This window comes from Pinus tabuliformis, chromosome 4_2 (genome assembly GCF_031772625.1).
Source record: "Pinus tabuliformis cultivar Carrire ecotype Pingquan chromosome 4_2, CPIR1, whole genome shotgun sequence".
NCBI classification, from domain to species: Eukaryota; Viridiplantae; Streptophyta; class Pinopsida; order Pinales; family Pinaceae; genus Pinus; species Pinus tabuliformis.
The window spans coordinates 181628031-181640221 of NC_142304.1; the positions used below are offsets into that span (position 1 = coordinate 181628031).

Consider the following 12191-nt stretch of genomic DNA (forward strand, 5'->3'; position numbering starts at 1 on the left):
TTATGTAGTGACATACATAGTGGCAAGTTTATCTCCAAAATGTTCACTTGAGAAATTATTGCAAGGGATAAACCCTTTCCATCATTTTAAAGGTGAATCTACTTTTTTGAAGACTCTTGCCCTCAATTCTATTAGGTATTAAATGGGGAGCCCTAAAGTGAAAACCCTTATTTTTTCCTTGCAAGATTAGTAAGAATCCTACTTTGTAACTGTCATATGCAAGATCTGTGTATCTTTGTGTGAAGCGTACCCTAGAGATGATACCATTGCATGAGAAGTGACATGAGAATATACATTGCAATAATTTTTTCATCATCTTGTGACTATGAGGAACTTGAACATGCTACTGAGGCCTTGAAATGGTTGGCTGATCATTTTCTTCACAATGATCAAAGAATTTGGAAGAAACGAGACACAATCAATGGCATTGTTTTCACAACCATTTAATAATGATAAGGATGATGTGGGTATTCCTATCATAACATATTGGAAGGGAGGAAGATATATTAGTTTTGACCTTACTGTACATGAGGATGTATGAGGAGAAGTTGTTCAACATGGCATCTCATGTGATACCTAACATACACGTCATTTGTCAATGCATGTAATAACGATGGAGATATGAAGCAAGATTGGAGTTGTCTATCATTTCTTAATGGCATCATTATTATCAAGGGGAACTATTGCTAAAAATTGTATGCACACAGGTACCATGAGAAATAGCAAAGAGATGTAAGATATTGGGTTCACCATAGGCTTGGAGTCTTCCATCCATTGGATCAAGTGCTTACAACAATATATTTGGAATAAGATCTAGTATTTCTTGGTAGAAGAGGTTGAACATGTGTCTTATGCTAATGTACAAGATGGTGGTTGCATGATTGAAGTTGTAGTTTTGAAAATCAAAGTTGTTCTATACATGGGGAACACTTTGATCCATTAAGACAATCAATTGATAAAATGTATGTTATCATATCATCTAATAGTTGACTGATGCATATGTGCAAGTTAGACTAGACAATTGCATATCAATTTCCAACCTTGAATGTTATGATTATTTATTGATAACCAATCAATTCTTGAAGATTTAAGCCAACAACAACTTAATATTGGTCTATGGTGTGATATTCAGGACTATGAACATAGGTGCTATGAAATGTAGTGTCTTGGCAGACTGAAGATGAAGAGAAATAATAGGAATGTTGATTGTATTCATACACATTTATATGGATGCTAGAAATAAGTAATGATGTGCTGACCTTACAAATTCATATTTAATTAAACTTGAAAACCTAATATATCATATGATTGGTGATTGGCATGAAGAAATTGAGGAGTTATGCCCTTCAAACTAATCCCTAGAGCCAACTTGTGTCTGTGGAGGTTTTAAAATTGATATAATTTGAACAAGTAGACTCAACTTGGTTGAATTTAAACAACGTTTGGATGGAGTTGATTTATGTAGTGTTTGGGGTGCCCTTTAGATGGTACCAAAGGATATTTGTATGATGGTTCCTCCAGTTTCCTCGAGTTTTCTCTTACTTATTAAATATTTCTTGTATTCTTTTGCATATTGGATATGTTGACATTCCTCAGAATATTTCCATCTGAGAATAGTTTTCTTTTCACCATTTACAATTTTCTTTTCATACACCTTTCTTGCATGCTTATGTATTGTATCTAGATTTATCTGAAATTTCATTACCTCGCGAGTTTTACAACCACATGCATTACATATGACTTCTATGGAAACCTCATTCTCATTTGTAGGAGGTATTGCTTCAATAAATGGAAAACTTGAGACCCAATATTCTTTAAATTGTCTCCCTTTGGTCCACTGGCCTTTTCTCATTTTCTGTGAATAGATTGTGTCATCTTCTAAGGAAAAAACTTCAACATTTTCATCACTAATTTCTATTGAAACTGCATTTATCTCACCTTGATCACTTGAGGAACCTATTATTTCATCCATCATATGGATATCAAATGCACTTTCACAAGAGCTAACATCTCTCTCGGTAACAATTTGTTCAAAGGAGCTTGAAGCATGAAGAGAATGTGTATTCTTGGATGGAGGATTTTGAAAGTATGATAATAAATCCATTTTCCTTTATGGTTTCTTCCCATGATTATCTTTTGACATCTCATTGAATATTCCACAAGTAAAATTTCAACTCGATCTAGAAACCTGCGTCAATTGTTTCCAAGCGTTAAGAATTACTAGATTTGTAAGTAGCATTCAAAGTAAAATAAGTGTAATATTCACAAAACCCATTAAGAAATTTTTTATTAAAATGTTATGCCAAGCCCAAAAGAAAAAATAAATCATTATACGTAAAACAATAACATCATGATTCATCATCTATAAAACAAAGAAAATCATTCAAATGTAAAATACATATTTAAAAAATTCCATTAAATAATTCATATCTCCGAATCACCCGATGAACACTCGAAAGCTTTAAACAAAACAACAAAATATTACAATCACTTTAATCATCCTTTGAGAAACACATCTACATCCAAATATTTTTTATATATTTGTGTGTGTGTGTGTGGTGAGAATGTTCTCCAAGATCAAAGATTAATTAGAATAGGTGTTGCTTGCACCTATAGTTTTCCACTATACAGTTTTTAAGGTTGGTGTATTTATAAACCAACTTATACATACTAAAGAATAAATAGATATTTACTTCATGTATCCCCACCATAGAGTGACTCAAAAGATGCACATTTCATATATTCATACATGTGGTTTTTGTTTTTGGTGCTAAAATACATGTGGTTTTTGTTTCATGCCTTATGGGCCCTCTTTGGCTTTTGATTATTATCTATGAGATGGCCATAATAATAAGAAGTATTTCTACTACAATAGCATACCCCCATACCACTACAAGATATTGTAGAGAAATTGGCAACAATGTGTTATGTTAAGGCACTCCTTGTGTGAAGGCTTCCAGCTCAATATCTCATGGGTACATTCAGATATCCGATGGGTACATTACAATATTCCATGTCTAGCTTCAATGTTTAAAGTGAAAAAGGCTGTAAGATACCCATAAGTCATTCATTGTCTTTGGATGTTCATATTGCCTCTATAACTGAAGGTTTTCACTTGAGCCTTTTTCACTTGAATTTGTAAGGTATATGACAATGAATGATTTATGGGTATCATAGAGATTTTTTCACTTGAATTTGTAAGGTATATTCAGATGATTTTTTAGAGCAAATTCTAATTTTTAATAAATTTTACTCTTGATGCATGGATATATTGAACTACCATCAGCGTTCCTTATCAACATTCTCACTTATATATTATGAAGTACGTAGGCCAATATGCTATTAACTAACATTCAAGTTATTGAAGGCACTCTCCTTCATTTCAATACTAAAAATAGGTGCATTAGGGGAAATTTCAGCCTAAAAGTGGCCTCCTAAGGAAAAATAATAAAATAATAGTTAAAATAATAAAATACAAGTTATGAAATTTGGGGGGAAAAGAAGAAAACTACTTTTTAATTGTATTTTTGGCTTATCTCCTTATGGGTTTATTCAAATTTCAAGCATAGATACTCATTGTACGCAGAATTAAATTTTTCATCCAATGAGCACCCATTATGCCTACTTTTGAGAAGACCCACGCTTTTTTAATGTATCTATATTTTTTATCAATGTGGGTCTTCTCAAAAGTATGCATAATGGGTACTTGTTGGATGAAAATTTTAATTCTACATCCAACGAGTATCTACACTTTAAATTTGAGTAAACCCATAAGGATATAAGCCAAAAATACAATTAAAAAAGTGGTTTTTTCTTTTGCCCCCAAAATATTTACATGTACCTCTTTTTAAATTTAAAATACTTTGGTTGGTTTTCATATTATGACATGGAAATTATGTGAAATTTTCATGGGCACTTTTATGCTGAAATTTCCTCTAATGACAATTTTCACTTGTCTAAAGAAGTGTGAGTTAGGATAGTCGTGAAAAGTGGAGACAAACTCTAATATGTCATTCTCTGAAATTCTAGTCAACGAATTTATTCGCCTCCATTCTGATAGTAGAAATAAGTGGCAATGTTCTTTTGTCTTGTAGAATAATGAGTTCAGACAACCGCTTGAAAACTAAATTTCTCTTGTATGCTTCTAATTGTGTTGTTATAAGAAAATCTTTATGAACTCTATTATAAATGGATTAAGATCCTATTACATCCTCTCAGTGTTCACTTATGGCATTAGTAGCTTAGGATTACTCAATAAATTGGGGAAGTAAATGTGGCAGATGATGTGGGAACACTATTATTAACTCATTATTAACAAATGAGACATCAACACAACAATCACACTTATTCTTAGAATATAGAATAGCACAACCTAACCCTTACACTTTGTAGTATACCATGAACATGAAATTTATTAAACCATAACAATATTTTGCGTTCACATCTGAAATAAGGCTTCCATGTGCCATTGTTGAGATTTAAACTTTGCATCCACATTCTATTTAAGTGAAGAATGGGAATTGCCCTCTTTATTTGCATGAGCTCTTGTCCAAAAACCACCTAATAATCATCCAATAGAACAATAGCAAGAATTGTCCTTTTGATCCATACCCCCAACTTGATTCAAACATCCTTGACCATACCAACAATTATCTGCTCATTTGAGTTAATGGATTTGAATGAAGTTTGAACTGGCTCAAAAAAAATCATAGACCCCTCACCACATACTCTCTCACAAAGTTATGAGTCATGGGAATCCAACTACTTCCGTAGTGAAATTAATATTCAGTGCAAATATATCTTCCTACAACAAGATATAAAGAAGTGTTGAGTAATGTCAACCAAACTGTGGAAAAGGTCTTCCTCCAAAAAGATACATCATACAATAGAGAGTTGAGAAAAGTCAACCAAATTGATTAAAGGGTCTGTTATAAACCACTGAATTATGTGCATAAGCATAGTAAATATAATACCAATACTTAGGTTTGCAAATTATAAGTTTTGTTCATTTTCAAAAACTGTGTGAAAATTGTTACTGGATTGTTTACTATGCAGACTAGAGGTTTCTGGGAGAACTCAAACTCTAGAGAACTGAACTCCAAGGAAATTTTTGCCTAGATGCAACACATTGTTGGATGTTTTCTACTATGTAAGTGAAAGAAATTACTACAATCCTAGGAAATTCTCCCTCATAATTTTTGTTACTAATTTTACACTATTCATTTGAAATAATTAATAATAATAATCCTCTAAATTTAAGGTCACTACCTAGCCAACTACCAATTTTTTTCATCATCAAATAAATGAAAATCTCAACACCAAGTAGTGCAGGCTTCACACTCACCCAAATCTTCTAGATTCCATTTGTGACTAAAGTTTTTGCTAACCATATTATATTTTTAAGGCGCCATCCTCCTTTTTCTTTAGCAATTGTTGTAGAATTCCAAGCAATGAGAGTAGATGTTTTCCTTTCTTCTTGTTGTCACTAGTTTATTTTTTTACATATATTTGTTTTAAGGTGATTTAGTGCACTATTGTATACACCTGTTACAAAGACGAAGTGTTGATGGCTTCCCCATCCCACCTGCAATGCTTATAAAAAAAAAATTGTGATTCTTTTTAGCAAGACTATTTGAGTTTGACTCTTTGACTATTTCTATAGATATGAAAGACAAAGATTTGTTTAACTAGACATAACCATGTCACACAAGTTGACAATATGGAAATGGATTGTATTGGTGCTTGTTTTAATGAGCATATTTAACTCAATGTACTATTACATGGCATCTTCTATATTTAAATAATTAATACATATATTTTATATTCAAATAATCAATACATATATTGTTATGGGAATCCCATTGCATTGTTTCCACCCTAGTTTAAATTGTGTGTATCACTTTTAACATCTTGACTACATTAAACACTAGATTTTATGAATGATTGGATGACACCTTTTATATTTAAATAATCAATATAGGGTGTATCAATTTTAATCACTTTAACATGGAAACCAATCTTTCAAATTAATCATATTTTAAGGATTGGGTCGACGTTTCGAACCAACTAATGTGGTTCATCCTCAGGATTAATCCTTGTTGGTTCGAAACGTTGACCTTGTCTTGAGGATGAACCACATTAGTTGGTTCGGAACGTCGACCCAATCCTTACAATGTGATTAATCTGAAAGACTATTTTCTACATTATGGATCACAAAAGTCTTAGATCTAACACTTTTACCATATTGGCTACATTAGATGACACCTTTTATATTTAAATAATAAATATTTTCAATATTATTACAATGTCATTATTAATATTATTATATCCAAAATTTTCTCCATGTTCTCCTTGTTCTCCTTGTGCATTATCCATATTATCCTTGTGCATTATAGCCAATGTCCTTCGTTGCATGCAGTCAAGCTTTAGTATTATAAAATACACCTTAGTCGATGCAGAAGTCTCAAGTAAAACATATCTAGACGTATCGCAAAGAGAAACGAGCTAGAAGTGGATCCACTAAGGTGACTAGGGTAGGGGTTAGTTAACAATGGGTTCTCATAGGCTTTAGGCTAACGGACTTGGGTAATATCAAGAACATACACTCAGTACCTTTTCTGATGTGGTGATCAAGAACATACACTCACTCAATACCTTAATATCAAGAACATACACTCAATACATTTTTTGATGCGTTTTTTTTTCTGGCTAGACGATTTTCTTTTACATAGATTTTGTTTAGACTATTTTCTTTTACAGTGGATTTTGAATTATATTTCCACTCTCCAGGAAGGTCTTTTCAACCTTCGGTTGTAGGTTAGCTTATATTTTTGTTGTTGCTATTGATCCAATCTTTTGAGGTTCAAATCATGTAACATACCAGAGAAACCTCAAATAAAGTAGCCTACCATTTTTTTCTCTTGCAAAGAGCATGACAAACTATATTTATTCTCCTCAACACTTACTTTACTTTCTTCAAAAACTTTTCCTTTTTAGGACCCCATATTTCTTTCCCTGAAAGAGTAAGTTATAGTTCAGAAAGAACATATCCATCTTCCTATTTGACCCTTCCTTATATCCTTTCACCTTCAAATAGTTTTGTGAAGAGATGGATTTATTCAGGACCAACCAAAACATTTGGATAATCTGGAATGCGACATGGCATGCCTAAAATCCCCAAGAAATGAATGGGAAAGAAGGTTGAATTCACCCCAAAAAGAGTGATTCTAAGATGGAGTTGACTTAAATTATGTAGAAGTCAGTATAGTGCCATAAGCTAAGTAAGAAACACCTATAGCATAATGCCCAACAACATTAGTAACAAGGGTGGAAACATATGTTCCAATGCCAGTTGTTTAGTATCCTACTATGGTTGTAGAGCCAAATGTTCCAGATTGTATCTTAGTTCATTCGTGAATCAAACAGTAGCATTAGTTAGTCAATTACATAGCTAGGGAATATTATATGAGCTTGGAAGCAAAGGGATAGGAGAAAATCCTAATGAAATTGCACCAACTAATTTGTTTGTTACAAATAGGAAATGTTGATGGCTTCCCCATCCCACCTACAATGCTTATCAATAAAATTTTGTGATTCTTGTCAGCAAGACTATTTGAGTTTTCCTCTTTGACTATTTATGTAGATATGAAAGGGCTAATAAGGAAAACTAAAATATAAAGTCAATCCTATCCATGGACAAATGTCCTTCTACATGGGCCACTCAACAAAAAACCATCTAAATGAGAAACATTCCCTATCTTTGTCACATAATTACAAATAGATACAAATGAAGGTAACAAAGCCCACATTTTGAATGCAATTTATGAGATTGCATTATCGTGAATAGGTTAACTAAGATAATTGCATTATTCCATTGCGTCAAGGCAAGGCTCCAATGCAAGGAAAAACCAACTTGGATTACACAAGCAACTGTAAAGAGGATAGTGTGGAAATCCACACCATCTATTCTCCAAAATATCATACATGAAAATGACTAGAGAGTAGTTTCTGTAAAATAAAATCTTGCCCTAAAGACCAATAGTGAAAAAGTGATTAATATTACCATGACTGAATTTACTGAAGAGATGATCGGGCATACTGCACACTGGAATTATGTTTATCTTCTAAATTTCCTACTGCAACCGATTTATGTTTATCTTCTAAAAAAGAAATCGCAAAAATATTGCTTTCCAATAGATTTTGAAAGTAGATTTTGTAGACAATGTGAGACGAAGCATATTCATGTTGGATTGTGTTATATTCTTTCCACGACTAGCCCACATAGTTAACTAGGGGGTTAGAAGGGGGGAAGAGCCCCCCTTTCATTGTGCCGATTGTGTAGTGGGGGGAGTCATAGGGGGTTTGAGGGGTGAAGGGAACCCCACTCTATGGGGTCCGGGGCAGCGGCCCGGAAAATTTTGGTTTTGGACCCTATGTTAGGTTGGGCGGACCTACCTATGGTTTTTGCATGATTTTCGCACATGGTTTTGGACACGATGGTTTTCGGTCCATGGTTTTGGATGCAATGGTTTTTTAGTCTGTTGGGTGAAAATTGTTCATTTAACTCTGTTGTAGTACTTACCCAACTATTTAATTTGTCAATCCAAGGTCCGTAGACTTACGAGACACATGCACTATATATGCAGGACTGAAGTGGAACTAATCTAATCTAATCTAAATTACTGAAATCAAATTAATCTAGAAAAGCATTGAAACATTAACTATGAAAGCAGGAAATTGCATAAAGGAAAAGCAATAAAACATGTGAAGAATTGAATGACAAACAACATATGTGAGCTCACAACAATAAAACTATGTCAAATTATATTAGAAGAACTAAATTACAAATCATGGAAGCATAACAATAAAAGATGAGAAACTAAGAATTCCTTTCCATTAGTCATTATTCATCCTCCCAATGAAGAGAGAGCACTCTCTTATATACATGAGGAAGATAACCTTCCCATAATTACATATCCAATATTCTCTCAAGCACTCTTAACTAGTTTCCCATTATTACAAGATATGATCCCACAAATATCTCAAACATGATCCCACAAATCTCTCACGTATCTTGGATAATATATGCCAACCAAATACTCCATGATTTTCTCCTTAGGAATTGGATAAGATATGCCTCCATGATTTTCTCCTTAGGAAAAGGCTTGCATAATTATCTCCTTGATATGGTGGAGGAGATATTAATCCTACACATCACAAAACTCACATATTCTTGAGATATATATAAAAATATGTACATTTTCTAATAATTAATCATAAATTCACTTATAATACAAAAATGAATAAAATGGAAAATAAGAAGGTGAAACCCGAATGTATGTATGAAAATGATATGATAAAAGGTTAATGGGATGATAAAATGTAAGGAATAGTGAAGAAAAAGGTGGATGAAAATATGACATTTATGAGTCCCAACACAGTCCATGGTATTGGATGCTTCGGCATGTATAAAGATGTATTGTAACATTGAAAGGAACATAATGAAAATCAAGCTGGTAGTCCCGGTTTTGGGATCCACGGGAAATCTCTGTGTATACGTGTTTTCTGTGTTATGCTCTCGCATTATTTATTTTCTGTGTTTTAGAATTCGTATGTAGGTAATTTCTGTACGAGGTTAAAACCTACATTTGGTATCAGAGTTGTTTTGGCTTCAAGGGGATGCCTTTGTTGCTAAGGGGTTTTGCTCGGGCCTGTGGTAGACCCTGTTCAGTGGGAGATCTACGAGATTGATTATGGTGGTGAAAGAAGATGGTGAGCAGTGGAAAGATAGAGATCAAGAAATTTAATGGTCATATTTTTGAGTTGTTGAAACTCAAGATGTAGAATCTGTTGGTGGATAAACAATGGATCATGGTAAATCCAGGTGCTAAACCAACGAGAGTGTCTGATGAAGAATGGAAGAAGTTGGATCGAAAGGTAAATAGCACAATATGATTGTGTGTCTCAGATTCAGTATTGTTGAATGTATCAGGGGAAGCTACGGCGAAGGCTTTGTGAGAAAAGTTAGGGATTTGTACCAATCTAAGTCTTTGGCAAATAAACTGTTCCTACGGAAAAAGCTGTATAACCTGAGGATGAAAGATGGAGACTTGATGATAGAGCATCTGAATGCGTTTAATACTATGGTAATTCAGCTATCGTTTGTTGATATCAAAATTTTAGATGAAGATAAGTCTATTAGTTTTTTATGTTCTCTACCAGATTCGTGGGATATTCTAGTTATTACAATAGGTAGCAATGCAACTGCCTTGCAGTTTGATGAAATAGTCTCATCCTTGCTGGTGGAGGAGATGAGAAAGAAAAATATGGAGAGCTAGAATGGTGATGCCTTGTCTATACAAGGACGGTCCCAGAATAGAAAAAAAAATAAGTCATTGAGTGGGAGATCTAAATCTAGAGGGAGATCTAAATCTCTAGGAAAACCTGTAAAGGTGGTGTGCTGGAAATGCGGAAAGGAAGGGCACTACGAAAGGGACTATAAATCTAAAGCTCCTAACAAAGGAAAGGGATCTAATGATGCTCCTTCTACAGAGCCGAAAACCACCTCAAATGAAGGTGGGGATGTGTACTTGGCTTCTTCAAGTACACATGTAGATCATGAGGCATGGTTGATTGACTCAGGTGCATCCTTTCACTTCACTCCCCATAGAGAGTGGTTCTGCGAGTATGAGAAATACAATGGTGGTGATGTCTTCTTAGCGGATGATAGGAAGGCTAGAATCGTTGGTCACGAAAAATTAAAGTTGAAGTTGCAAGGTGGAAGGGTTAGAACACTTTCGGGTGTTCTACATATTCCTGCATTGGCAAGAAATTTGATTTTTGTAAGCAAACTGGATGATGCAGGTGTAAAAACAATGTTCAAGAAGGATACCTGCAAGATGGTTCAGGGAGCACTGGTATTGATGAGGGGAGTTCGAATTGGAACTCTGTACAAGCTGCAAAGTAGCACTGTTGTTGATGGGTGAAACAGTTCCGTGGTTCCTAAAATTGGAGCAGAAAATCTAGTGGTCTCTGGAGAGAAGACCATGATGTGGCATCAAAGGCTTGGACATATTGGAGAGAAGGGCCTTCGAATACTTCATGGTAAAGGTATGGTAGAAGGTATGAGTAATAGCTCTCTGGATTTTTATTTCTGTGAAAATTGTGTATATGGGAAGTAGAATCGGGTGAGTTTCCCCTCTGGTGGTAAGAGGGTGAAACATATATTAGAACTTGTGCACAGTGATGTGTTTGGACTTGTGAAGGTTCCATCACTGGGTAAGTCTATGTACTATGTATCATTTATAGATGACTTCTCAAGGAATACATGGATATATTTCCTTAAGAAGAAATATGAAGTCTTTGACAGGTTTAAAGAATTTAAGGCTCTGGTGGAAAACCAAACAGAGAAGAAGATAAAGGTGTTGAGGACAGATAATGGTGGAGAGTTTTGCAGTAAGGAATTTGAATAATTCTGTAATAAGTGTGGTATAGCACGATAGAAGACTACTCCATATACACCTCAGCAAAATGGAGTTACAGAAAGAATGAATAAGACGTTGATGGAAAGGGCAAGAAGCATGCTCCTTGGTGTCAGGTTAGGACAAGAATTATGGGTAGAGGTAGTGGAGATAGCATGTTACCTGGTCAACAGATCACCTTCATCAACATTGGAGGATAAGACTCCACAAGAGGTATGGACTGGTAAGAAACCCTCTCTTTCACATCTGAGGGTATTTGGATGTGATGCATATGTACATGTTCCAAAGGAGAAACGAACCAAGTTGTATAGTAAATCTGAAAAGTGCATCTTTATTGGGTATAAGGGTGGTTTAAAGGGTTATAAGCTTTGGAACCCAGTAATAAGGAAGGTTGTGTACATATGAGATGTGGTGTTCAAAGAGGTGAAATATGTTATTAAACATGAAGTCCAACCAAAGGAACCTAAGAAGATAGAGTTTGAGCTAAATGAGGAAGAATCAAACTCTACAATAGAGGAGGAATCAAAAGATTAAAAGCCACAAACTCCGGGTATGAGAAGATCAGTTCAAGAAAGAAGGCAGCCAGAAAGGTATAGTCCATCTGCTTTCTATTCAAATTTTTCTTTATCTATTACTGATGATGATCCCAGAACTATGAAGGAAGCATTAGATTCAAAGGATGGAAAACTCTAGAAAGAGGCCATGGTTGAT

The 12191-nt window shown here is 34.4% G+C and overlaps 1 pseudogene; it reads right to left on the reverse strand.

Annotated features, from left to right (window-relative positions):
- Positions 1-7865: 7865 nt before the first annotated feature.
- The window catches only part of LOC149168758 (F-box/kelch-repeat protein At5g43190-like), a 114209-nt pseudogene continuing 109883 nt past the window's right edge, over positions 7866-12191 (reverse strand).